The 25080-nt window shown below is 44.4% G+C and overlaps 10 non-coding genes across 10 annotated transcripts; all 10 read left to right on the top strand.

The window, feature by feature from the left end:
• The first annotated feature begins 360 nt into the window (after nucleotides 1-360).
• trnar-ccu (transfer RNA arginine (anticodon CCU)) lies at nucleotides 361-433 on the top strand. The gene has a single exon. It is a non-coding gene; the product is annotated as a tRNA-Arg (tRNA).
• Nucleotides 434-3246: 2813 nt separating this feature from the next.
• On the top strand, nucleotides 3247-3319 carry trnar-ccu (transfer RNA arginine (anticodon CCU)). Its single transcript has one exon. It is a non-coding gene; the product is annotated as a tRNA-Arg (tRNA).
• A 1499-nt stretch (nucleotides 3320-4818) lies between these two features.
• trnar-ccu (transfer RNA arginine (anticodon CCU)) lies at nucleotides 4819-4891 on the top strand. Its single transcript has one exon. It is a non-coding gene; the product is annotated as a tRNA-Arg (tRNA).
• Nucleotides 4892-6868: 1977 nt separating this feature from the next.
• trnar-ccu (transfer RNA arginine (anticodon CCU)) lies at nucleotides 6869-6941 on the top strand. The gene has a single exon. It is a non-coding gene; the product is annotated as a tRNA-Arg (tRNA).
• A 1499-nt stretch (nucleotides 6942-8440) lies between these two features.
• trnar-ccu (transfer RNA arginine (anticodon CCU)) lies at nucleotides 8441-8513 on the top strand. Its single transcript has one exon. It is a non-coding gene; the product is annotated as a tRNA-Arg (tRNA).
• Nucleotides 8514-9509: 996 nt separating this feature from the next.
• trnar-ccu (transfer RNA arginine (anticodon CCU)) lies at nucleotides 9510-9582 on the top strand. The gene has a single exon. It is a non-coding gene; the product is annotated as a tRNA-Arg (tRNA).
• Nucleotides 9583-11972: 2390 nt separating this feature from the next.
• trnar-ccu (transfer RNA arginine (anticodon CCU)) lies at nucleotides 11973-12045 on the top strand. Its single transcript has one exon. It is a non-coding gene; the product is annotated as a tRNA-Arg (tRNA).
• A 581-nt stretch (nucleotides 12046-12626) lies between these two features.
• On the top strand, nucleotides 12627-12699 carry trnar-ccu (transfer RNA arginine (anticodon CCU)). The gene has a single exon. It is a non-coding gene; the product is annotated as a tRNA-Arg (tRNA).
• A 3401-nt stretch (nucleotides 12700-16100) lies between these two features.
• Nucleotides 16101-16173, top strand: trnar-ccu (transfer RNA arginine (anticodon CCU)). The gene has a single exon. It is a non-coding gene; the product is annotated as a tRNA-Arg (tRNA).
• A 3129-nt stretch (nucleotides 16174-19302) lies between these two features.
• Nucleotides 19303-19375, top strand: trnar-ccu (transfer RNA arginine (anticodon CCU)). The gene has a single exon. It is a non-coding gene; the product is annotated as a tRNA-Arg (tRNA).
• Nucleotides 19376-25080: the final 5705 nt, after the last annotated feature.

Below are 25080 nucleotides of genomic sequence, written 5' to 3'. Positions count from 1 at the left end.
AAACAAGCTTCAACAACATAAGGGAAGATCCTTTGAGCGCTACTGATGACGCTGTGAAGTGACATTCGAGTGAGCAAGTATTCCAATGCCAATGATGTTTTTGTCACTTATGTACATGTTTTATCCCAAACAAAGAGCAACTTCCACATCCTGCTTGTTCGTTTCAGAAAATCTGTGAGTTTGTGTGTTTATACCCCGTTCAAATGCGTCATTGACTAAGCTACCTGAAGGACAATTAGTAGGGCAAGCGAATCTTGTCCCAATGGCCTGTCGAAGTAGTCGTTCATCCGGATTACTTTGTGTGCTGGCCTTGTTTAAATGCCAATGATGTTGTTGTCACTAAAGCCAAGGTCTTTCACAGCCCCGGTGGCCTAATGGATAAGGCACTGGCCTCCTAAGCCAGGGATTGTGGGTTCGAGTCCCATCTGGGGTGGTTTACAGCAGAGTGGGGCAGCGGAAGCGTGCTGGGCCCATAACCCAGAGGTCGATGGATCGTAACCATCCTCTGCTAAGACTGCTTTACTTATGTACATGTTTTATCCCAATCAAAGACCAACTTCCACATCCTGCTTGTTCTTTCAGAAAATCTGTGTGTTTGTGTGTGCATGCCCTGTTCAAACTCCTCATTGACTAAGCCACGTGAATGAGATAGACAAATAGTAGTGCAAGCAAATCGTGTCCCAGTGGCCTGTCGAAGTAGTTGTTCATCCGGATTACTTTGTGTGCTGGCCTTGTTTAAATGCCAATGATGTTGTTGTCACTAAAGCCAAGGTCTTTCACAGCCCCGGTGGCCTAATGGATAAGGCACTGGCCTCCTAAGACAGGAATTGTGGGTTTGTTTCCGATCTGATGTGGATTACAGCAGAGTGGCGCAGCGGAAGCGTGCTGGGCCCATAACCCAGAGGTCGATGGATCGAAACCATCCTCTGCTAAGACTGCTTCACTTATGTATATGTTTTATCCCAAACAAAGAGCAACTTCCACATCCTGCTTGTTCGTTCAGAAAATCTGTGAGTTTGTGTGTGTGTGCCCTGTTCAAATGCGTCATTGACTAAGCTACCTGAAGGACAATTAGTAGGGCAAGCGAATCGTGTCCCAGTGGCCTGTCGAAGTAGTCGTTCATCCAGATTACTTTGTGTGCTGGCCTTGTTTAAATGCCAATGATGTTGTTGTCACTAAAGCCAAGGTCTTTCACAGCCCCGGTGGCCTAATGGATAAGGCACTGGCCTCCTAAGACAGGAATTGTGGGTTCGTTTCCGATCTGATGTGTATTACAGCAGAGTGGCGCAGCGGAAGCGTGCTGGGCCCATAACCCAGAGGTCGATGGATCGAAACCATCCTCTGCTAAGACTGCTTCACTTATGTATATGTTTTATCCCAAACAAAGAGCAACTTCCACATCCTGCTTGTTCGTTCAGAAAATCTGTGGGTACTTCTCAATATCCTTCCTCGTCTCCTCGCTCCTCCGTCCTCCATCCTATGACCCGGAAACCAATCAAGCACAGCCATCTTGAAGGACATCTCAATTCTCTAATTGCACCGCGAGGAGTCGAGGATCGAGGAGTGAGGAGGCTTTCAGAGGAGTTATGAGCAAGGATACACAGGTGTATCCTATACGGAAGTGTTTTATTGACTAAACGTGACGCACGTATACATTCTCCTCCCCCTTTACATGGGTCATAATAATTTGAATTTATACTTTACCTTTGCAGTTTATATAAACTGTCGAAGTAGTCGTTCATCCAGATTACTTTGTGTGCTGGCCTTGTTTAAATGCCAATGATGTTGTTGTCACTAAAGCCAAGGTCTTTCACAGTTTTATCCCAAAAAAAGAGCAACTTCCACATCCTGCTAGTTCGTTCAGAACAATCTGGGTTGGTTTACAGCAGAGTGCCGCAGCGGAGGCGTGCTGGGCCCATGACCCAGAGGTCGATGGATCGAAACCATCCTCTGCTAAGACTGCTTTACTTATGTACATGTTTTATCCCAAACAAAGAGTGAAGTGGTTTTCAATCTTTCCGAAAAATAACTTCGCAGAGATCTTTGATGCCAGAAATAATTAGACTTTATTTTCGAACGCCGTTCCGTTCCATAGAACGGCGCTCTAACGCTCTGGCTCTCCGGCCCACTGGCCCTCTGGCCTTCCAGCGCGCTCCCGAGTATATTTTGGTTCAGAGTTATATACATAAATCTTCTTCCAAAGAAGGTAGCACACCCTATAGATAGTTTTGAGTAAAGGTCTTTTATCATGTGACTTCCCGGAATAGAATTCTCTGCAGCAAACAACATTCCATTCAAGGTCTTTCACATACACAGAGGAAATACAAAGTCACAGACAGAAGAAATAATTGTGTCCAAATATATAGCTAAATTACTTGTTTTCTAAATAATAAAATCTTCAACAAGAGCAACTTCCACATCCTGCTTGTTTGTTCAGAAAATCTGTGTGTTTGCCCTGTTCAAACTCCTCATTGTCTAAGCCACCTGAATGAGATGGACAATTAGTAGGGCAAGCGAATCTTGTCCCAGTGGCCTGTCGAAGTAGTCGTTCATCCGGATTACTTTGTGTGCTGGCCTTGTTTAAATGCCAATGATGTTGTTGTCACTAAAGCCAAAGTAATGGGGCCACATGAACACAGGTCTTTCAGAGCCCCGGTGGCCTAATGGATAAGGCACTGGCCTCCTAAGACAGAAATTGCCTAAGACAACCCAGAGGTCGATGGATCGAAACCATCCTCTGCTAAGACTGCTTTACTTATGTACATGTTTTACCCCAAACAAAGAGCAACTTCCACATCATGCTTGTTCGTTCAGAAAATCTGTCTGTTTGTGTGTGCATGCCCTGTTCAAACTCCTCATTGACTAAGTCACGTGAATGAGATGGACAATTAGTAGGGCAAGCGAATCGTGTCCCAGTGGCCTGTCTAAGTAATTGTTCATCCGGATTAATTTGTGTGCTGGCCTTGTTTAAATGCCAATGATGTTTTTGTCACTTATGTACATGTTTTATCCCAAACAAAGAGCAACTTCCACATCCTGCTTGTTCGTTTCAGAAAATCTGTGAGTTTGTGTGTGTATACCCTGTTCAAATGCGTCATTGACTAAGCTACATGAAGGACAATTAGTAGGGCAAGCGAATCTTGTCCCAATGGCCTGTCGAAGTAGTCGTTCATCCGGATTACTTTGTGTGCTGGCCTTGTTTAAATGCCAATGATGTTGTTGTCACTAAAGCCAAGGTCTTTCACAGCCCTGGTGGCCTAATGGATAAGGCACTGGCCTCCTAAGCCAGGGATTGTGGGTTCGAGTCCCATCTGGGGTGGTTTACAGCAGAGTGGAGTAGTGGAAGCGTGCTGGGCCCATAACCCAGATGTCGATGGATCGTAACCATCCTCTGCTAAGACTGCTTTACTTATGTACATGTTTTATCCCAATCAAAGACCAACTTCCACATCCTACTTGTTCTTTCAGTAAATCTGTGTGTTTGTGTGTGCATGCCCTGTTCAAACTCCTAATTGACTAAGGCACCTGAATGAGATGGACAATTAGTAGGGCAAGCGAATCGTGTCCCAGTGGCCTGTCAGGTAGTTGTTCATCCGGATTACTTTGTGTGCTGGCCTTGTTTAAATGCCAATGATGTTGTTGTCACTAAAGCCAAGGTCTTTCACAGCCCCGGTGGCCTAATGGATAAGGCACTGGCCTCCTAAGACAGGAATTGTGGGTCCGTTTCCGATCTAATGTGGATTACAGCAGAGTGGCGCAGCGGAAGCGTGCTGGGCCCATAACCCAGAGGTCGATGGATCGAAACCATCCTCTGCTAAGACTGCTTTACTTATGTACATGTTTTATCCCAATCAAAGACCAACTTCCACATCCTGCTTGTTCGTTCAGAAAATCTGTGTGTTTGTGTGTGCATGCCCTGTTCAAACTCCTCATTGACTAAGGCACCTGAATGAGATGGACAATTAGTAGGGCAAGCGAATCGTGTCCCAGTGGCCTGTCAGGTAGTTGTTCATCCGGATTACTTTGTGTGCTGGCCTTGTTTAAATGCCAATGATGTTGTTGTCACTAAAGCCAAGGTCTTTCACAGCCCCGGTGGCCTAATGGATAAGGCACTGGCCTCCTAAGCCAGGGATTGTGGGTCCTAGTCCCATCTGGGGTGGTTTACAGCAGAGTGGCGCAGCGGAAGCGTGCTGGGCCCATAACCCAGAGGTCGATGGATCGAAACCATCCTCTGCTAAGACTGCTTTACTTATGTACATGTTTTATCCCAATCAAAGACCAACTTCCACATCCTGCTTGTTCGTTCAGAAAATCTGTGTGTTTGTGTGTGCATGCCCTGTTCAAACTCCTCATTGACTAAGGCACCTGAATGAGATGGACCATTAGTAGGGCAAGCGAATCGTGTCCCAGTGGCCTGTCAGGTAGTTGTTCATCCGGATTACTTTGTGTGCTGGCCTTGTTTAAATGCCAATGATGTTGTTGTCACTAAAGCCAAGGTCTTTCACACCCCCGGTGGCCTAATGGATAAGGCACTGGCCTCCTAAGACAGGAATTGTGGGTCCGTTTCCGATCTGATGTGGATTACAGCAGAGTGGCGCAGCGGAAGCGTGCTGGGCCCATAACCCAGAGGTCGATGGATCGAAACCATCCTCTGCTAAGACTGCTTCACTTATGTATATGTTTTATCCCAAACAAAGAGCAACTTCCACATCCTGCTTGTTCGTTTCAGAAAATCTGTCACTAAACCGGATTACCTTGTGTGCTGGCCTTGTTTAAATGCCAATGATGTTGTTGTCACTAAAGCCAAGGTATTTCACAGCCCCGGTGGCCTAATGGATAAGGCACTGGCCTCCTAAGACAGAAATTGTGGGTTCGAGTCCCATCCGGGGTGGTTTACAGCAGAGTGGCGCAGCGGAAGCGTGCTGGGCCCATAACCCAGAGGTTGAAGGATCGAAACCATCGTCTGCTAAGACTGCTTTACTTACGTATATGTTTTATCCCAAACAAAGAGCAACTTCCACATCCTGCTTGTTCGTTCAGAAAATCTGTGGGTACTTCTCAATATCCTTCCTCGTCTCCTCGCTCCTCCGTCCTCCATCCTATGACCCGGAAACCAATCAAGCACAGCCATCTTGAAGGACATCTCAATTCTCTAATTGCACCGCGAGGAGTCGAGGATCGAGGAGTGAGGAGGCTTTCAGAGGAGTTATGAGCAAGGATACACAGGTGTATCCTATACGGAAGTGTTTTATTGACTAAACGTGACGCACGTATACATTCTCCTCCCCCTTTACATGGGTCATAATAATTTGAATTTATACTTTACCTTTGCAGTTTATATAAACTGTCGAAGTAGTCGTTCATCCAGATTACTTTGTGTGCTGGCCTTGTTTAAATGCCAATGATGTTGTTGTCACTAAAGCCAAGGTCTTTCACAGTTTTATCCCAAAAAAAGAGCAACTTCCACATCCTGCTAGTTCGTTCAGAACAATCTGGGTTGGTTTACAGCAGAGTGCCGCAGCGGAGGCGTGCTGGGCCCATGACCCAGAGGTCGATGGATCGAAACCATCCTCTGCTAAGACTGCTTTACTTATGTACATGTTTTATCCCAAACAAAGAGTGAAGTGGTTTTCAATCTTTCCGAAAAATAACTTCGCAGAGATCTTTGATGCCAGAAATAATTAGACTTTATTTTCGAACGCCGTTCCGTTCCATAGAACGGCGCTCTAACGCTCTGGCTCTCCGGCCCACTGGCCCTCTGGCCTTCCAGCGCGCTCCCGAGTATATTTTGGTTCAGAGTTATATACATAAATCTTCTTCCAAAGAAGGTAGCACACCCTATAGATAGTTTTGAGTAAAGGTCTTTTATCATGTGACTTCCCGGAATAGAATTCTCTGCAGCAAACAACATTCCATTCAAGGTCTTTCACATACACAGAGGAAATACAAAGTCACAGACAGAAGAAATAATTGTGTCCAAATATATAGCTAAATTACTTGTTTTCTAAATAATAAAATCTTCAACAAGAGCAACTTCCACATCCTGCTTGTTTGTTCAGAAAATCTGTGTGTTTGCCCTGTTCAAACTCCTCATTGTCTAAGCCACCTGAATGAGATGGACAATTAGTAGGGCAAGCGAATCTTGTCCCAGTGGCCTGTCGAAGTAGTCGTTCATCCGGATTACTTTGTGTGCTGGCCTTGTTTAAATGCCAATGATGTTGTTGTCACTAAAGCCAAAGTAATGGGGCCACATGAACACAGGTCTTTCAGAGCCCCGGTGGCCTAATGGATAAGGCACTGGCCTCCTAAGACAGAAATTGCCTAAGACAACCCAGAGGTCGATGGATCGAAACCATCCTCTGCTAAGACTGCTTTACTTATGTACATGTTTTACCCCAAACAAAGAGCAACTTCCACATCATGCTTGTTCGTTCAGAAAATCTGTCTGTTTGTGTGTGCATGCCCTGTTCAAACTCCTCATTGACTAAGTCACGTGAATGAGATGGACAATTAGTAGGGCAAGCGAATCGTGTCCCAGTGGCCTGTCTAAGTAATTGTTCATCCGGATTAATTTGTGTGCTGGCCTTGTTTAAATGCCAATGATGTTTTTGTCACTTATGTACATGTTTTATCCCAAACAAAGAGCAACTTCCACATCCTGCTTGTTCGTTTCAGAAAATCTGTGAGTTTGTGTGTGTATACCCTGTTCAAATGCGTCATTGACTAAGCTACATGAAGGACAATTAGTAGGGCAAGCGAATCTTGTCCCAATGGCCTGTCGAAGTAGTCGTTCATCCGGATTACTTTGTGTGCTGGCCTTGTTTAAATGCCAATGATGTTGTTGTCACTAAAGCCAAGGTCTTTCACAGCCCTGGTGGCCTAATGGATAAGGCACTGGCCTCCTAAGCCAGGGATTGTGGGTTCGAGTCCCATCTGGGGTGGTTTACAGCAGAGTGGAGTAGTGGAAGCGTGCTGGGCCCATAACCCAGATGTCGATGGATCGTAACCATCCTCTGCTAAGACTGCTTTACTTATGTACATGTTTTATCCCAATCAAAGACCAACTTCCACATCCTACTTGTTCTTTCAGTAAATCTGTGTGTTTGTGTGTGCATGCCCTGTTCAAACTCCTAATTGACTAAGGCACCTGAATGAGATGGACAATTAGTAGGGCAAGCGAATCGTGTCCCAGTGGCCTGTCAGGTAGTTGTTCATCCGGATTACTTTGTGTGCTGGCCTTGTTTAAATGCCAATGATGTTGTTGTCACTAAAGCCAAGGTCTTTCACAGCCCCGGTGGCCTAATGGATAAGGCACTGGCCTCCTAAGACAGGAATTGTGGGTCCGTTTCCGATCTAATGTGGATTACAGCAGAGTGGCGCAGCGGAAGCGTGCTGGGCCCATAACCCAGAGGTCGATGGATCGAAACCATCCTCTGCTAAGACTGCTTTACTTATGTACATGTTTTATCCCAATCAAAGACCAACTTCCACATCCTGCTTGTTCGTTCAGAAAATCTGTGTGTTTGTGTGTGCATGCCCTGTTCAAACTCCTCATTGACTAAGGCACCTGAATGAGATGGACAATTAGTAGGGCAAGCGAATCGTGTCCCAGTGGCCTGTCAGGTAGTTGTTCATCCGGATTACTTTGTGTGCTGGCCTTGTTTAAATGCCAATGATGTTGTTGTCACTAAAGCCAAGGTCTTTCACAGCCCCGGTGGCCTAATGGATAAGGCACTGGCCTCCTAAGCCAGGGATTGTGGGTCCTAGTCCCATCTGGGGTGGTTTACAGCAGAGTGGCGCAGCGGAAGCGTGCTGGGCCCATAACCCAGAGGTCGATGGATCGAAACCATCCTCTGCTAAGACTGCTTTACTTATGTACATGTTTTATCCCAATCAAAGACCAACTTCCACATCCTGCTTGTTCGTTCAGAAAATCTGTGTGTTTGTGTGTGCATGCCCTGTTCAAACTCCTCATTGACTAAGGCACCTGAATGAGATGGACCATTAGTAGGGCAAGCGAATCGTGTCCCAGTGGCCTGTCAGGTAGTTGTTCATCCGGATTACTTTGTGTGCTGGCCTTGTTTAAATGCCAATGATGTTGTTGTCACTAAAGCCAAGGTCTTTCACACCCCCGGTGGCCTAATGGATAAGGCACTGGCCTCCTAAGACAGGAATTGTGGGTCCGTTTCCGATCTGATGTGGATTACAGCAGAGTGGCGCAGCGGAAGCGTGCTGGGCCCATAACCCAGAGGTCGATGGATCGAAACCATCCTCTGCTAAGACTGCTTCACTTATGTATATGTTTTATCCCAAACAAAGAGCAACTTCCACATCCTGCTTGTTCGTTTCAGAAAATCTGTCACTAAACCGGATTACCTTGTGTGCTGGCCTTGTTTAAATGCCAATGATGTTGTTGTCACTAAAGCCAAGGTATTTCACAGCCCCGGTGGCCTAATGGATAAGGCACTGGCCTCCTAAGACAGAAATTGTGGGTTCGAGTCCCATCCGGGGTGGTTTACAGCAGAGTGGCGCAGCGGAAGCGTGCTGGGCCCATAACCCAGAGGTTGAAGGATCGAAACCATCGTCTGCTAAGACTGCTTTACTTACGTACATGTTTTATCCCAAACAAAGAGCAACTTCCACATCCTGCTTGTTCGTTCAGAAAATCTGTCTGTTTGTGTGTGCATGCCCTGTTCAAACTCCTCATTGACTAAGTCACGTGAATGAGATGGACAATTAGTAGGGCAAGCGAATCGTGTCCCAGTGGCCTTTCTAAGTAATTGTTCATCCGGATTAATTTGTGTGCTGGCCTTGTTTAAATGCCAATGATGTTTTTGTCACTTATGTACATGTTTTATCCCAAACAAAGAGCAACTTCCACATCCTGCTTGTTCGTTTCAGAAAATCTGTGAGTTTGTGTGTGTATACCCTGTTCAAATGCGTCATTGACTAAGCTACCTGAAGGACAATTAGTAGGGCAAGCGAATCTTGTCCCAATGGCCTGTCGAAGTAGTCGTTCATCCGGATTACTTTGTGTGCTGGCCTTGTTTAAATGCCAATGATGTTGTTGTCACTAAAGCCAAGGTCTTTCACAGCCCCGGTGGCCTAATGGATAAGGCACTGGCCTCCTAAGACAGGAATTGTGGGTTCGTTTCCGATCTGATGTGGATTACAGCAGAGTGGCGCAGCGGAAGCGTGCTGGGCCCATAACCCAGAGGTCGATGGATCGAAACCATCCTCTGCTAAGACTGCTTTACTTATGTACATGCTTTATCCCAAACACAGAGCAACTTCCACATCCTGCTTGTTCGTTCAGAAAATCTGTGAGTTTGTGTGTGTGTGCCCTGTTCAAATGCGTCATTGACTAAGCTACCTGAAGGACAATTAGTAGGGCAAGCGAATCGTGTCCCAGTGGCCTGTCGAAGTAGTCGTTCATCCAGATTACTTTGTGTGCTGGCCTTGTTTAAATGCCAATGATGTTGTTGTCACTAAAGCCAAGGTCTTTCACAGCCCCGGTGGCCTAATGGATAAGGCACTGGCCTCCTAAGCCAGGGATTGTGGGTTCGAGTCCCATCTGGGGTGGTTTACAGCAGAGTGGCGCAGCGGAAGCGTGCTGGGCCCATAACCCAGAGGGCGATGTATCGAAACCATCCACTGCTTTACTTATGTACATGTTTTATCCCAATCAAAGACCAACTTCCACATCCTGCTTGTTCGTTCAGAAAATCTGTGTGTTTGTGTGTGCATGCCCTGTTCAAACTCCTCATTGACTAAGCCACCTGAATGAGATGGACAATTAGTAGGGCAAGCGAATCGTGTCCCAGTGGCCTGTCGAAGTAGTTTTTCATCCGGATTACTTTGTGTGCTGGCCTTGTTTAAATGCCAATGATGTTGTTGTCACTAAAGCCAAGGTCTTTCACAGCCCCGGTGGCCTAATGGATAAGGCACTCTTCTCCTAAGCCAGGAATTCTGGGTTTGTTTCCCATCTGGTGTGGATTACAGCAGAGTGGCGCAGCGGAAGCGTGCTGGGCCCATAACCCAGAGGTCGATGGATCGAAACCATCCTCTGCTAAGACTGCTTTATTTATGTACATGTTTTATCCCAAAAAAAGAACAACTTCCACATCCCAAATGCCAATGATGTTGTTGTCACTAAAGCCAAAGTAATGGGGGCACATGAACACAGGTCTTTCAGAGCCCCGGTGGCCTAATGGATAAGGCACTGGCCTCCTAAGACAGAAATTGCCTCAGACAACCCAGAGGTCGATGGATTGAAACCATCCTCTGCTAAGACTGCTTTACTTATGTACATGTTTTATCCCAAACAAAGAGCAACTTCAACATCCTGCTTGTTCGTTCAGAAAATCTGTCTGTTTGTGTGTGCATGCCCTGTTCAAACTCCTCATTGACTAAGTCACGTGAATGAGATGGACAATTAGTAGGGCAAGCGAATCGTGTCCCAGTGGCCTGTCCCAGTAATTGTTCATCCGGATTAATTTGTGTGCTGGCCTTGTTTAAATGCCAATGATGTTTTTGTCACTTATGTACATGTTTTATCCCAAACAAAGAGCAACTTCCACATAACCCAGAGGTCGATGGATCGAAACCATCCTCTGCTAAGACTGCTTCACTTATGTATATGTTTTATCCCAAATAAAGAGCAACTTCCACATCCTGCTTGTTCGTTCAGAAAATCTGTGAGTTTGTGTGTGTGTGCCCTGTTCAAATGCGTCATTGACTAAGCTACCTGAAGGACAATTAGTAGGGCAAGCGAATTGTGTCCCAGTGGCCTGTCGAAGTAGTCGTTCATCCAGATTACTTTGTGTGCTGGCCTTGTTTAAATGCCAATGATGTTGTTGTCACTAAAGCCAAGGTCTTTCACAGTTTTATCCCAAAAAAAGAGCAACTTCCACATCCTGCTAGTTCGTTCAGAACAATCTGGGTTGGTTTACAGCAGAGTGCCGCAGCGGAGGCGTGCTGGGCCCATGACCCAGAGGTCGATGGATCGAAACCATCCTCTGCTAAGACTGCTTTACTTATGTACATGTTTTATCCCAAACAAAGAGTGAAGTGGTTTTCAATCTTTCCGAAAAAGAACTTCGCAGAGATCTTTGATGCCAGAAATAATTAGACTTTATTTTCGAACGCCGTTCCGTTCCATAGAACGGCGCTCTAACGCTCTGGCTCTCCGGCCCACTGGCCCTCTGGCCTTCCAGCGCGTTCCCGAGTATATTTTGGTTCAGAGTTATATACATAAATCTTCTTCCAAAGAAGGTAGCACACCCTATAGATAGTTTTGGGTAAAGGTCTTTTACCATGTGACTTCTCGGAATAGAATTTTCTGCAGCAAACAACATTCCATTCAAGGTCTTTCACATACACAGAGGAAATCCAAAGTCACAGACAGAAGAAATAATTGTGTCCAAATATATAGCTAAATTACTTGTTTTCTAAATAATAAAATCTTCAACAAGAGCAACTTCCACATCCTGCTTGTTTGTTCAGAAAATCTGTGTGTTTGCCCTGTTCAAACTCCTCATTGTCTAAGCCACCTGAATGAGATGGACAATTAGTAGGGCAAGCGAATCTTGTCCCAGTGGCCTGTCGAAGTAGTCGTTCATCCGGATTACTTTGTGTGCTGGCCTTGTTTAAATGCCAATGATGTTGTTGTCACTAAAGCCAAAGTAATGGAGGCACATGAACACAGGTCTTTCAGAGCCCCGGTGGCCTAATGGATAAGGCACTGGCCTCCTAAGACAGAAATTGCCTAAGACAACCCAGAGGTCGATGGATCGAAACCATCCTCTGCTAAGACTGCTTCACTTATGTATATGTTTTATCCCAAACAAAGAGCAACTTCCACATCCTGCTTGTTCGTTTCAGAAAATCTGTCACTAAACCGGATTACCTTGTGTGCTGGCCTTGTTTAAATGCCAATGATGTTGTTGTCACTAAAGCCAAGGTATTTCACAGCCCCGGTGGCCTAATGGATAAGGCACTGGCCTCCTAAGACAGAAATTGTGGGTTCGAGTCCCATCTGGGGTGGTTTACAGCAGAGTGGCGCAGCGGAAGCGTGCTGGGCCCATAACCCAGAGGTTGAAGGATCGAAACCATCGTCTGCTAAGACTGCTTTACTTACGTACATGTTTTATCCCAAACAAAGAGCAACTTCCACATCCTGCTTGTTCGTTCAGAAAATCTGTCTGTTTGTGTGTGCATGCCCTGTTCAAACTCCTCATTGACTAAGTCACGTGAATGAGATGGACAATTAGTAGGGCAAGCGAATCGTGTCCCAGTGGCCTGTCTAAGTAATTGTTCATCCGGATTAATTTGTGTGCTGGCCTTGTTTAAATGCCAATGATGTTTTTGTCACTTATGTACATGTTTTATCCCAAACAAAGAGCAACTTCCACATCCTGCTTGTTCGTTTCAGAAAATCTGTGAGTTTGTGTGTGTATACCCTGTTCAAATGCGTCATTGACTAAGCTACCTGAAGGACAATTAGTAGGGCAAGCGAATCTTGTCCCAATGGCCTGTCGAAGTAGTCGTTCATCCGGATTACTTTGTGTGCTGGCCTTGTTTAAATGCCAATGATGTTGTTGTCACTAAAGCCAAGGTCTTTCACAGCCCCGGTGGCCTAATGGAAAAGGCACTGGCCTCCTAAGCCAGGGATTCTGGGTTCGAGTCCCATCTGGGGTGGTTTACAGCAGAGTGGCGCAGCGGAAGCGTGCTGGGCCCATAACCCAGAGGTCGATGGATCGAAACCATCCTCTTCTAAGACTGCTTTATTTATGTACATGTTATATCCCAATTAGGCATGTGCCGGTATCAAATTTTCATGCTGCGATTAATTGATTGAGCTTTTATCACGGTATACGGTATTATCACGATATTTTAATTGCACAAGAGAAACAGACGGATTGGGGATATCTAAAAAAAAACTTGCATCACAATGTGTAATTGTGATTGTCAAAACATTAATTTTATTTTTTAGTGACAACATGTTATAATGTTTACATGGTTACTGAGGCTACTGTTTGTATTATTGCTTAACACAATTTTCATGATTTCAATTAAATTCTTGGATTTAATTTCAATCTTGATTCAATATTGACTCATTTGGATAAATATTAGGTAGGCTACAGTAGATAGCCTGCATTTAAATGTTTCTCAAGAAAAAATATATCTCACATAATGCTGTAAACATACAGAGAGAAATTAAATATAATGCATACAATATAAATATAATAATAATATAAATATAAAAATGTAATATGCCGTAATTTTCATTATAATAACAATTATATAATGACAAGTAAACATATATTAAAATAATATAGTGCACATATTTAGCAAAATACTCCTCTCTATAGCTATTTTCTTATAGTCAACTAACATTAAATGGCTTTCCTGAGGTAAATGTAACGTTCTGTGACATAATTGTTCTCCTGCAGTGTTATTGACCTCTTTCCGTGGTTGAAAAACACTGATTGATCGAAAGTACGTATACCTTTTGGTGGGTTGTACTGTATCTTTAATAAAAAGTAACAGATGATCTGTTTACTTGAACTGAGGCGCGCGATCTGTCACGTCACATTTACAAGCACCAAAACAGTATTTATTGTCTGAATTTCGTTATAAAACCTGAGAGCTGATATTTTTTTCATATCAAAAGTAACCTACTCTGTCTAGTCTGTCGGTGTCAGTGTCCTCTTTGCTGCGCGATTTTTCTCTGGGTGAGAAAATGGATGTGTGGCGCGAGACCGTGTGAAAGTGTCAATTGCGTGAGTCTCAAGCTGCTGAATGCGTGAGAGTTGGCAGCCATGCGGGGGATAAATAGTCGGCAGCGTTCCACCTTCCGCCGTGCTTCTTTTCCATGTGAGGATTGTTTACATTAGACTAGAGTGCACACTGCATTCACACAGTGCTTATACATGTGATGTGGGGATTGTTTACATCAAAGTGCGCACGTGTTTTGCGCAGCATATACGCATTGTTTTTTAAGCGGTTGATGGAAAATAAGCTGATGCGCGTTCTAAAAATCTAAATTCGGATCTATTATTTTTCACGGTATTTCGAAGTCCCTGCGAAAACAATATCGTGCATATTCATTACCGCGATTTATCGCATTACCGAATACCGGCACATGTCTATCCCAATCAAAGACCAACTTCCACATCCTGCTTGTTCGTTCAGAAAATCTGTGTGTTTGTGTGTGCATGCCCTGTTCAAACTCCTCATTGACTTAGCCACGTGAATGAGATAGACAAATAGTAGGGCAAGCAAATCGTGTCCCAGTGGCCTGTCGAAGTAGTTGTTCATCCGGATTACTTTGTGTGCTGGCCTTGTTTAAATACCAATGATGTTGTTGTCACTAAAGCCAAGGTCTTTCACAGCCCCGGTGGCCTAATGGATAAGGCACTGGCCTCCTAAGACAGGAATTGTGGGTTTGTTTCCGATCTGATGTGGATTACAGAAGAGTGTCGCAGCGGAAGCGTGCTGGGCCCATAACCCAGAGGTCGATGGATCGAAACCATCCTCTGCTAAGAATGCTTTACTTTTGGACATGTTTCATCCCAAACAAAGAGCAACTTCCACATCCTGCTTGTTCGTTCAGAAAATCTGTGTGTTTGTGTGTGCATGCCCTGTTCAAACTCCTCATTGACTTAGCCACGTGAATGAGATAGACAAATAGTAGGGCAAGCAAATCGTGTCCCAGTGGCCTGTCGAAGTAGTTGTTCATCCGGATTACTTTGTGTGCTGGCCTTGTTTAAATACCAATGATGTTGTTGTCACTAAAGCCAAGGTCTTTCACAGCCCCGGTGGCCTAATGGATAAGGCACTGGCCTCCTAAGACAGGAATTGTGGGTTTGTTTCCGATCTGATGTGGATTACAGAAGAGTGTCGCAGCGGAAGCGTGCTGGGCCCATAACCCAGAGGTCGATGTATCGAAACCATCCACTGCTTTACTTATGTACATGTTTTATCCCAATCAAAGACCAACTTCCACATCCTGCTTGTTCGTTCAGAAAATCTGTGTGTTTGTGTGTGCATGCCCTGTTCAAACTCCTCATTGACTAAGCCACCTGAATGAGATGGACAATTAGTAGGGCAAGCGAATCGTGTCCCAGTGGCCTGTCGAAGTAGTTTTTCATCCGGATTACTTTGTGTGCTGGCCTTGTTTAAATGCCAATGATGTTGTTGTCACTAAAGCCAAGGTCTTTCACAGCCCCGGTGGCCTAATGGATAAGGCACTCTTCTCCTAAGCCAGGAATTCTGGGTTTGTTTCCCATCTGGTGTGGATTACAGCAGAGTGGCGCAGCGGAAGCGTGCTGGGCCCATAACCCAGAGGTCGATGGATCGAAACCATCCTCTGCTAAGACTGCTTTATTTATGTACATGTTTTATCCCAAAAAAAGAACAACTTCCACATCCCAAATGCCAATGATGTTGTTGTCACTAAAGCCAAAGTAATGGGGGCACATGAACACAGGTCTTTCAGAGCCCCGGTGGCCTAATGGATAAGGCACTGGCCTCCTAAGACAGAAATTGCCTAAGACAACCCAGAGGTCGATGGATTGAAACCATCCTCTGCTAAGACTGCTTTACTTATGTACATGTTTTATCCCAAACAAAGAGCAACTTCAACATCCTGCTTGTTCGTTCAGAAAATCTGTCTGTTTGTGTGTGCATGCCCTGTTCAAACTCCTCATTGACTAAGTCACGTGAATGAGATGGACAATTAGTAGGGCAAGCGAATCGTGTCCCAGTGGCCTGTCCCAGTAATTGTTCATCCGGATTAATTTGTGTGCTGGCCTTGTTTAAATGCCAATGATGTTTTTGTCACTTATGTACATGTTTTATCCCAAACAAAGAGCAACTTCCACATCCTGCTTGTTCGTTTCAGAAAATCTGTGAGTTTGTGTGTGTATACCCTGTTCAAATGCGTCATTGACTAAGCTACCTGAAGGACAATTAGTAGGGCAAGCGAATCTTGTCCCAATGGCCTGTCGAAGTAGTCGTTCATCCGGATTACTTTGTGTGCTGGCCTTGTTTAAATGCCAATGATGTTGTTGTCACTAAAGCCAAGGTCTTTCACAGCCCCGGTGGCCTAATGGAAAAGGCACTGGCCTCCTAAGCCAGGGATTCTGGGTTCGAGTCCCATCTGGGGTGGTTTACAGCAGAGTGGCGCAGCGGAAGCGTGCTGGGCCCATAACCCAGAGGTCGATGGATCGAAACCATCCTCTTCTAAGACTGCTTTATTTATGTACATGTTATATCCCAATTAGGCATGTGCCGGTATCAAATTTTCATGCTGCGATTAATTGATTGAGCTTTTATCACGGTATACGGTATTATCACGATATTTTAATTGCACAAGAGAAACAGACGGATTGGGGATATCTAAAAAAAAACTTGCATCACAATGTGTAATTGTGATTGTCAAAACATTAATTTTATTTTTTAGTGACAACATGTTATAATGTTTACATGGTTACTGAGGCTACTGTTTGTATTATTGCTTAACACAATTTTCATGATTTCAATTAAATTCTTGGATTTAATTTCAATCTTGATTCAATATTGACTCATTTGGATAAATATTAGGTAGGCTACAGTAGATAGCCTGCATTTAAATGTTTCTCAAGAAAAAATATATCTCACATAATGCTGTAAACATACAGAGAGAAATTAAATATAATGCATACAATATAAATATAATAATAATATAAATATAAAAATGTAATATGCCGTAATTTTCATTATAATAACAATTATATAATGACAAGTAAACATATATTAAAATAATATAGTGCACATATTTAGCAAAATACTCCTCTCTATAGCTATTTTCTTATAGTCAACTAACATTAAATGGCTTTCCTGAGGTAAATGTAACGTTCTGTGACATAATTGTTCTCCTGCAGTGTTATTGACCTCTTTCCGTGGTTGAAAAACACTGATTGATCGAAAGTACGTATACCTTTTGGTGGGTTGTACTGTATCTTTAATAAAAAGTAACAGATGATCTGTTTACTTGAACTGAGGCGCGCGATCTGTCACGTCACATTTACAAGCACCAAAACAGTATTTATTGTCTGAATTTCGTTATAAAACCTGAGAGCTGATATTTTTTTCATATCAAAAGTAACCTACTCTGTCTAGTCTGTCGGTGTCAGTGTCCTCTTTGCTGCGCGATTTTTCTCTGGGTGAGAAAATGGATGTGTGGCGCGAGACCGTGTGAAAGTGTCAATTGCGTGAGTCTCAAGCTGCTGAATGCGTGAGAGTTGGCAGCCATGCGGGGGATAAATAGTCGGCAGCGTTCCACCTTCCGCCGTGCTTCTTTTCCATGTGAGGATTGTTTACATTAGACTAGAGTGCACACTGCATTCACACAGTGCTTATACATGTGATGTGGGGATTGTTTACATCAAAGTGCGCACGTGTTTTGCGCAGCATATACGCATTGTTTTTTAAGCGGTTGATGGAAAATAAGCTGATGCGCGTTCTAAAAATCTAAATTCGGATCTATTATTTTTCACGGTATTTCGAAGTCCCTGCGATAACAATATCGTGCATATTCATTACCGCGATTTATCGCATTACCGAATACCGGCACATGTCTATCCCAATCAAAGACCAACTTCCACATCCTGCTTGTTCGTTCAGAAAATCTGTGTGTTTGTGTGTGCATGCCCTGTTCAAACTCCTCATTGACTTAGCCACGTGAATGAGATAGACAAATAGTAGGGCAAGCAAATCGTGTCCCAGTGGCCTGTCGAAGTAGTTGTTCATCCGGATTACTTTGTGTGCTGGCCTTGTTTAAATACCAATGATGTTGTTGTCACTAAAGCCAAGGTCTTTCACAGCCCCGGTGGCCTAATGGATAAGGCACTGGCCTCCTAAGACAGGAATTGTGGGTTTGTTTCCGATCTGATGTGGATTACAGAAGAGTGTCGCAGCGGAAGCGTGCTGGGCCCATAACCCAGAGGTCGATGGATCGAAACCATCCTCTGCTAAGAATGCTTTACTTATGGACATGTTTCATCCCAAACAAAGAGCAACTTCCACATCCTGCTTGTTCGTTCAGAAAATCTGTGTGTTTGTGTGTGCATGCCCTGTTCAAACTCCTCATTGACTTAGCCACGTGAATGAGATAGACAAATAGTAGGGCAAGCAAATCGTGTCCCAGTGGCCTGTCGAAGTAGTTGTTCATCCGGATTACTTTGTGTGCTGGCCTTGTTTAAATACCAATGATGTTGTTGTCACTAAAGCCAAGGTCTTTCACAGCCCCGGTGGCCTAATGGATAAGGCACTGGCCTCCTAAGACAGGAATTGTGGGTTTGTTTCCGATCTGATGTGGATTACAGAAGAGTGTCGCAGCGGAAGCGTGCTGGGCCCATAACCCAGAGGTCGATGGATCGAAACCATCCTCTGCTAAGACTGCTTTACTTATGTACATGTTTTATCCCAAACACAGAGCAACTTCCACATCCTGCTTGTTCGTTCAGAAAATCTGTGAGTTTGTGTGTGTGTGCCCTGTTCAAATGCGTCATTGACTAAGCTACCTGAAGGACAATTAGTAGGGCAAGCGAATCGTGTCCCAGTGGCCTGTCGAAGTAATCGTTCATCAGGTTACTTTGTGTGCTGGCCTTGTTTAAATGCCAATGATGTCTCAATTCTCTAATTGCACCGCGAGGAGTCGAGGATCGAGGAGTGAGGAGGCTTTCAGAGGAGTTATGAGCAAGGATACACAGGTGTATCCTATGCGGAAGTGTTTTATTGACTAAACGTGACGCACGTATACATTCTCCTCCCCCTTGACATCGGTCATAATAATTTGAATTTATACTTTACCTTTGCAGTTTATATAAACCACACATCTCACATATTTCAGGAGGGTATCTTGCTTTATTATTATTCATTATGAATTTCTTAAATAAACAAGCTTCAACAACATAAGGGAAGATCCTTTGAGCGCTACTGATGACGCTGTGAAGTGACATTCGAGTGAGCAAGTATTCCAATGCCAATGATGTTTTTGTCACTTATGTACATGTTTTATCCCAAACAAAGAGCAACTTCCACATCCTGCTTGTTCGTTTCAGAAAATCTGTGAGTTTGTGTGTGTATACCCTGTTCAAATGCGTCATTGACTAAGCTACCTGAAGGACAATTAGTAGGGCAAGCGAATCTTGTCCCAATGGCCTGTCGAAGTAGTCGTTCATCCGGATTACTTTGTGTGCTGGCCTTGTTTAGATGCCAATGATGTTGTTGTCACTAAAGCCAAGGTCTTTCACAGCCCCGGTGGCCTAATGGATAAGGCACTGGCCTCCTAAGCCAGGGATTGTGGGTTCGAGTCCCATCTGGGGTGGTTTACAGCAGAGTGGGGCAGCGGAAGCGTGCTGGGCCCATAACCCAGAGGTCGATGGATCGTAACCATCCTCTGCTAAGACTGCTTTACTTATGTACATGTTTTATCCCAATCAAAGACCAACTTCCACATCCTGCTTGTTCGTTCAGAAAATCTGTGTGTTTGTGTGTGCATGCCCTGTTCAAACTCCTCATTGACTAAGCCACGTGAATGAGATAGACAAATAGTAGGGCAAGCAAATCGTGTCCCAGTGGCCTGTCGAAGTAGTTGTTCATCCGGATTACTTTGTGTGCTGGCCTTGTTTAAATGCCAATGATGTTGTTGTCACTAAAGCCAAGGTCTTTCACAGCCCCGGTGGCCTAATGGATAAGGCACTGGCCTCCTAAAACAGGAATTGTGGGTTTGTTTCCGATCGGATGTGGATTACAGCAGAGTGGCGCAGCGGAAGCGTGCTGGGCCCATAACCCAGAGGTCGATGGATCGAAACCATCCTCTGCTAAGACTGCTTCACTTATGTATATGTTTTATCCCAAACAAAGAGCAACTTCCACATCCTGCTTGTTCGTTCAGAAAATCTGTGAGTTTGTGTGTGTGTGCCCTGTTCAAATGCGTCATTGACTAAGCTACCTGAAGGACAATTAGTAGGGCAAGCGAATCGTGTCCCAGTGGCCTGTCGAAGTAGTCGTTCATCCAGATTACTTTGTGTGCTGGCCTTGTTTAAATGCCAATGATGTTGTTGTCACTAAAGCCAAGGTCTTTCACAGTTTTATCCCAAAAAAAGAGCAACTTCCACATCCTAGTAGTTCGTTCAGAACAATCTGGGTTGGTTTACAGCAGAGTGCCGCAGCGGAGGCGTGCTGGGCCCATGACCCAGAGGTCGATGGATCGAAACCATCCTCTGCTAAGACTGCTTTACTTATGTACATGTTTTATCCCAAACAAAGAGTGAAGTGGTTTTCAATCTTTCCGAAAAATAACTTCGCAGAGATCTTTGATGCCAGAAATAATTAGACATTATTTTCGAACGCCATTCCGTTCCATAGAACGGCGCTCTAACGCTCTGGCTCTCCGGCCCACTGGCCCTCTGGCCTTCCAGCGCGCTCCCGAGTATATTTTGGTTCAGAGTTATATACATAAATCTTCTTCCAAAGAAGGTAGCACACCCTATAGATAGTTTTGGGTAAAGGTCTTTTACCATGTGACTTCTCGGAATAGAATTTTCTGCAGCAAACAACATTCCATTCAAGGTCTTTCACATACACAGAGGAAATACAAAGTCACAGACAGAAGAAATAATTGTGTCCAAATATATAGCTAAATTACTTGTTTTCTAAATAATAAAATCTTCAACAAGAGCAACTTCCACATCCTGCTTGTTTGTTCAGAAAATCTGTGTGTTTGCCCTGTTCAAACTCCTCATTGTCTAAGCCACCTGAATGAGATGGACAATTAGTAGGGCAAGCGAATCTTGTCCCAGTGGCCTGTCGAAGTAGTCGTTCATCCGGATTACTTTGTGTGCTGGCCTTGTTTAAATGCCAATGATGTTGTTGTCACTAAAGCCAAAGTAATGGGGCCACATGAACACAGGTCTTTCAGAGCCCCGGTGGCCTAATGGATAAGGCACTGGCCTCCTAAGACAGAAATTGCCTAAGACAACCCAGAGGTAGATGGATCGAAACCATCCTCTGCTAAGACTGCTTTACTTATGTACATGTTTTATCCCAAACAAAGAGCAACTTCCACATCCTGCTTGTTCGTTCAGAAAATCTGTCTGTTTGTGTGTGCATGCCCTGTTCAAACTCCTCATTGACTAAGTCACGTGAATGAGATGGACAATTAGTAGGGCAAGCGAATCTTGTCCCAGTGGCCTGTCTAAGTAATTGTTCATCCGGATTAATTTGTGTGCTGGCCTTGTTTAAATGCCAATGATGTTTTTGTCACTTATGTACATGTTTAATCCCAAACAAAGAGCAACTTCCACATCCTGCTTGTTCGTTTCAGAAAATCTGTGAGTTTGTGTGTGTATACCCTGTTCAAATGCGTCATTGACTAAGCTACCTGAAGGACAATTAGTAGGGCAAGCGAATCTTGTCCCAATGGCCTGTCGAAGTAGTCGTTCATCCGGATTACTTTGTGTGCTGGCCTTGTTTAAATGCCAATGGTGTTGTTGTCACTAAAGCCAAGGTCTTTCACAGCCCCGGTGGCCTAATGGATAAGGCACTGGCCTCCTAAGACAGGAATTGTGGGTTCGTTTCCCATCTGGTGTTGATTACAGCAGAGTGGCCTAGCGGAAGCGTGCTGGGCCCATAACCCAGAGGTCGATGGATCGAAACCATCCTCTGCTAAGACTGCTTTACTTATGTACATGTTTTATCCCAATCAAAGAGCAACTTCCACATCCTGCTTGTTCGTTCAGAAAATCTGTGTGTTTGTGTGTGCATGCCCTGTTCAAACTCCTCATTGACTAAGGCACCTGAATGAGATGGACAATAAGTAGGGCAAGCGAATCGTGTCCCAGTGGCCTGTCAGGTAGTTGTTCATTCGGATTACTTTGTGTGCTGGCCTTGTTTAAATGCCAATGATGTTGTTGTCACTAAAGCCAAGGTCTTTCACAGCCCCGGTGGCCTAATGGATAAGGCACTGGCCTCCTAAGACAGGAATTGTGGGTCCGTTTCCGATCTGATGTTGATTACAGCAGAGTGGCGCAGCGGAAGCGTGCTGGGCCCATAACCCAGAGGTCGATGGATCGAAACCATCCTCTGCTAAGACTGCTTCACTTATGTATATGTTTTATCCCAAACAAAGAGCAACTTCCACATCCTGCTTGTTCGTTTCAGAAAATCTGTGAGTTTGTGTGTGTATACTCTGTTCAAATGCGTCATTGAATAAGCTACCTGAAGGACAATTAGTAGGGCAAGCGAATCTTGTCCCAATGGCCTGTGGAAGTAGTCGTTCATCCGGATTACTTTGTGTGCTGGCCTTGTTTAAATGCCAATGATGTTGTTGTCACTAAAGCCAAGGTCTTTCACAGCCCCGGTGGCCTAATGGATAAGGCACTGGCCTCCTAAGCCAGGGATTGTGGGTCCTAGTCCCATCTGGGGTGGTTTACAGCAGAGTGGCGCAGCGGAAGCGTGCTGGGCCCATAACCCAGAGGTCGATGGATCGAAACCATCCTCTGCTAAGACTGCTTTATTTATGTACATGTTATATCCCAATCAAAGACCAACTTCCACATCCTGCTTGTTCGTTCAGAAAATCTGTGTGTTTGTGTGCGCATGCCCTGTTCAAACTCCTCATTGACTAAGCCACCTGAATGAGATGGACAATTAGTAGGGCAAGCGAATCGTGTCCCAGTGGCCTGTCGAAGTAGTTGTTCATCCGGATTACTTTCTGTGCTGGCCTTGTTTAAATGCCAATGTTGTTGTTGTCACTTAAGCCAAGGTCTTTCATAGCCCCGGTGGCCTAATGGATAAGGCACTGGCCTCCTAAGACAGGAATTGTGGGTTCGTTTCCCATCTGGGGTGGTGTACAGCAGAGTGGCGCAGCGGAAGCGTGCTGGGCCCATAACCCAGAGGTCGATGGATCGAAACCATCCTCTGCTAAGACTGCTTCACTTATGTATATGTTTTATCCAAAACAAAGAGCAACTTCCACATCCTGCTTGTTCGTTCAGAAAATCTGTGGGTACTTCTCAATATCCTTCCTCGTCTCCTCGCTCCTCCGTCCTCCATCCTATGACCCGGAAACCAATCAAGCACAGCCATCTTGAAGGACATCTCAATTCTCTAATTGCACCGCGAGGAGTCGAGGATCGAGGAGTGAGGAGGCTTTCAGAGGAGTTATGAGCAAGGATACACTGGTGTATCCTATGCGGAAGTGTTTTATTGACTAAACGTGACGCACGTATACATTCTCCTTCCCCTTGACATCGGTCATAATAATTTGAATTTATACTTTACCTTTGCAGTTTATATAAACCACACATCTCACATATTTCAGGAGGGTATCTTGCTTTATTATTATTCATTATGAATTTCTTAAATAAACAAGCTTCAATAACATAAGGGAAGATCCTTTGAGCGCTACTGATGACGCTGTGAAGTGACATTCGAGTGAGCAAGTATTCCAATGCCAATGATGTTTTTGTCACTTATGTACATGTTTTATCCCAAACAAAGAGCAACTTCCACATCCTGCTTGTTCGTTTCAGAAAATCTGTGAGTTTGTGTGTGTATACCAGAGGTGGGACAAAGTCATTGTTATGCAAGTCACAAGTAAGTCTCAAGTCTTTGCCCTCGAGTCCCGAGTCAAGTCGAGTCAAAGATGAGGCAAGTCCCGAGTCGAGTCAAAAGTCAAAGCCAACAAGTCTCAAGTCGAGTCCAAAGTCCTACCATTTTAGTTTCGAGTCATTTCAAGTCCTCTTACCATAGAAATAAAATGTATACAAATCATGTATGTCTGTAAGATTTGTATTTATTTAAACCTCTTTTTATACAATGACATTAATCTAATACAGTAAAAAAACAGAATTTTATTTTCACAAAAAATGCTTGTATTTCAACAGCATATTGCACTAGAACAATATAGCAAAACGAAAGTTTAACTTTCAAATAGACATGGGTCCTTTTAGCCTAAACGTTTTTAAACATGTCATCAAAATCCTCACTCCTCAAAAACAAGAACGAGAGAGAGAGAGAGCGCTGTGTGGAAGGTGATGAGCAGAGAGAGAGAGAGAGTGAGATAGAGAGAGTGAGAGAGCTCTGTGGAAGGTGATGAGCAGAGAGTGAGAGAGAGAGAGAGAGAGTGTGAGATAGAGAGAGAGAGAGTGAGAGAGCGCTGTGTGGAAGGTGATGAGCAGAGAGTGAGAGAGAGAGAGAGAGAGAGAGAGAGTGAGAGAGCGCTGTGTGGAAGGTGATGAGCAGAGAGTCAGAGAGTGAGTGAGTGAGAGAGAGAGAGAGAGAGAGAGAGAGAGAGAGAGAGAGAGAGAGAGAGAGAGAGAGAGAGAGAGAGAGAGCGCTGTGTGGAAGGTGATGAGCAGAGAGTGAGTGAGAGAGAGAGAGAAAGAAAGAGAGAGAGAGAGAGAGAGAGAGCTGTGTGGACAGGTGATCAGCAGAGAGTGAGTGTGTGTGCGCATGTGTGCTGTGGACAGGTGGAGGGAGGCCCCTATACTGCATTGCATTTGCAAAAGATTAAATTGGCCAAAAGTCTGTCAGTCATTTGTGCGCGGTGGGGACGCAGAATGATGCCACCATGGCTGAAGACTCGCTCCACAGGAGCACTAGAAGCAGGCACTGCCAAGACTCGGATGGCAACTTGAAAGAGTGAAGGAAGAGTCTTACTGTTCAGTGCCCAGAACAAAAGGGCATTCTGTCCTTCTGCCATGTTAATGTAGTGACTTAGCTGTACTGCTGGTGGGGTCTCAACATCCCTTTTCTGTCTCTTATGGTATGCAGCAAACAGACCTTCTCCTTCCATGTCCTCTAGTTCTTCTTCAGCAAGCACCGGCACAGGCACAGGTTGCTCCGTCTCTGCAGCATCTTGCAGGATCAATTCTAAAAAAAAATGTGTCACAACAGCAGAAACAAAAGAGCCCTTATTACCATTACTAATGTTGATGATACTGTGCAAGACTGAAAATTGTTAAAGTCAGAATAATATCACATTAGATCCTAGATCAGATTAAGATCAAATTATTTTACGTTGCA

Source organism: Siphateles boraxobius, unplaced genomic scaffold (assembly GCF_051911475.1).
Source record: "Siphateles boraxobius isolate OS27281-9 unplaced genomic scaffold, OSU_SipBor_1 39, whole genome shotgun sequence".
Lineage (NCBI taxonomy): Eukaryota > Metazoa > Chordata > Actinopteri > Cypriniformes > Leuciscidae > Siphateles > Siphateles boraxobius.
Note: the sequence above shows the minus strand (reverse complement) of the source record. Positions and strands in the feature narration are given on the sequence as shown.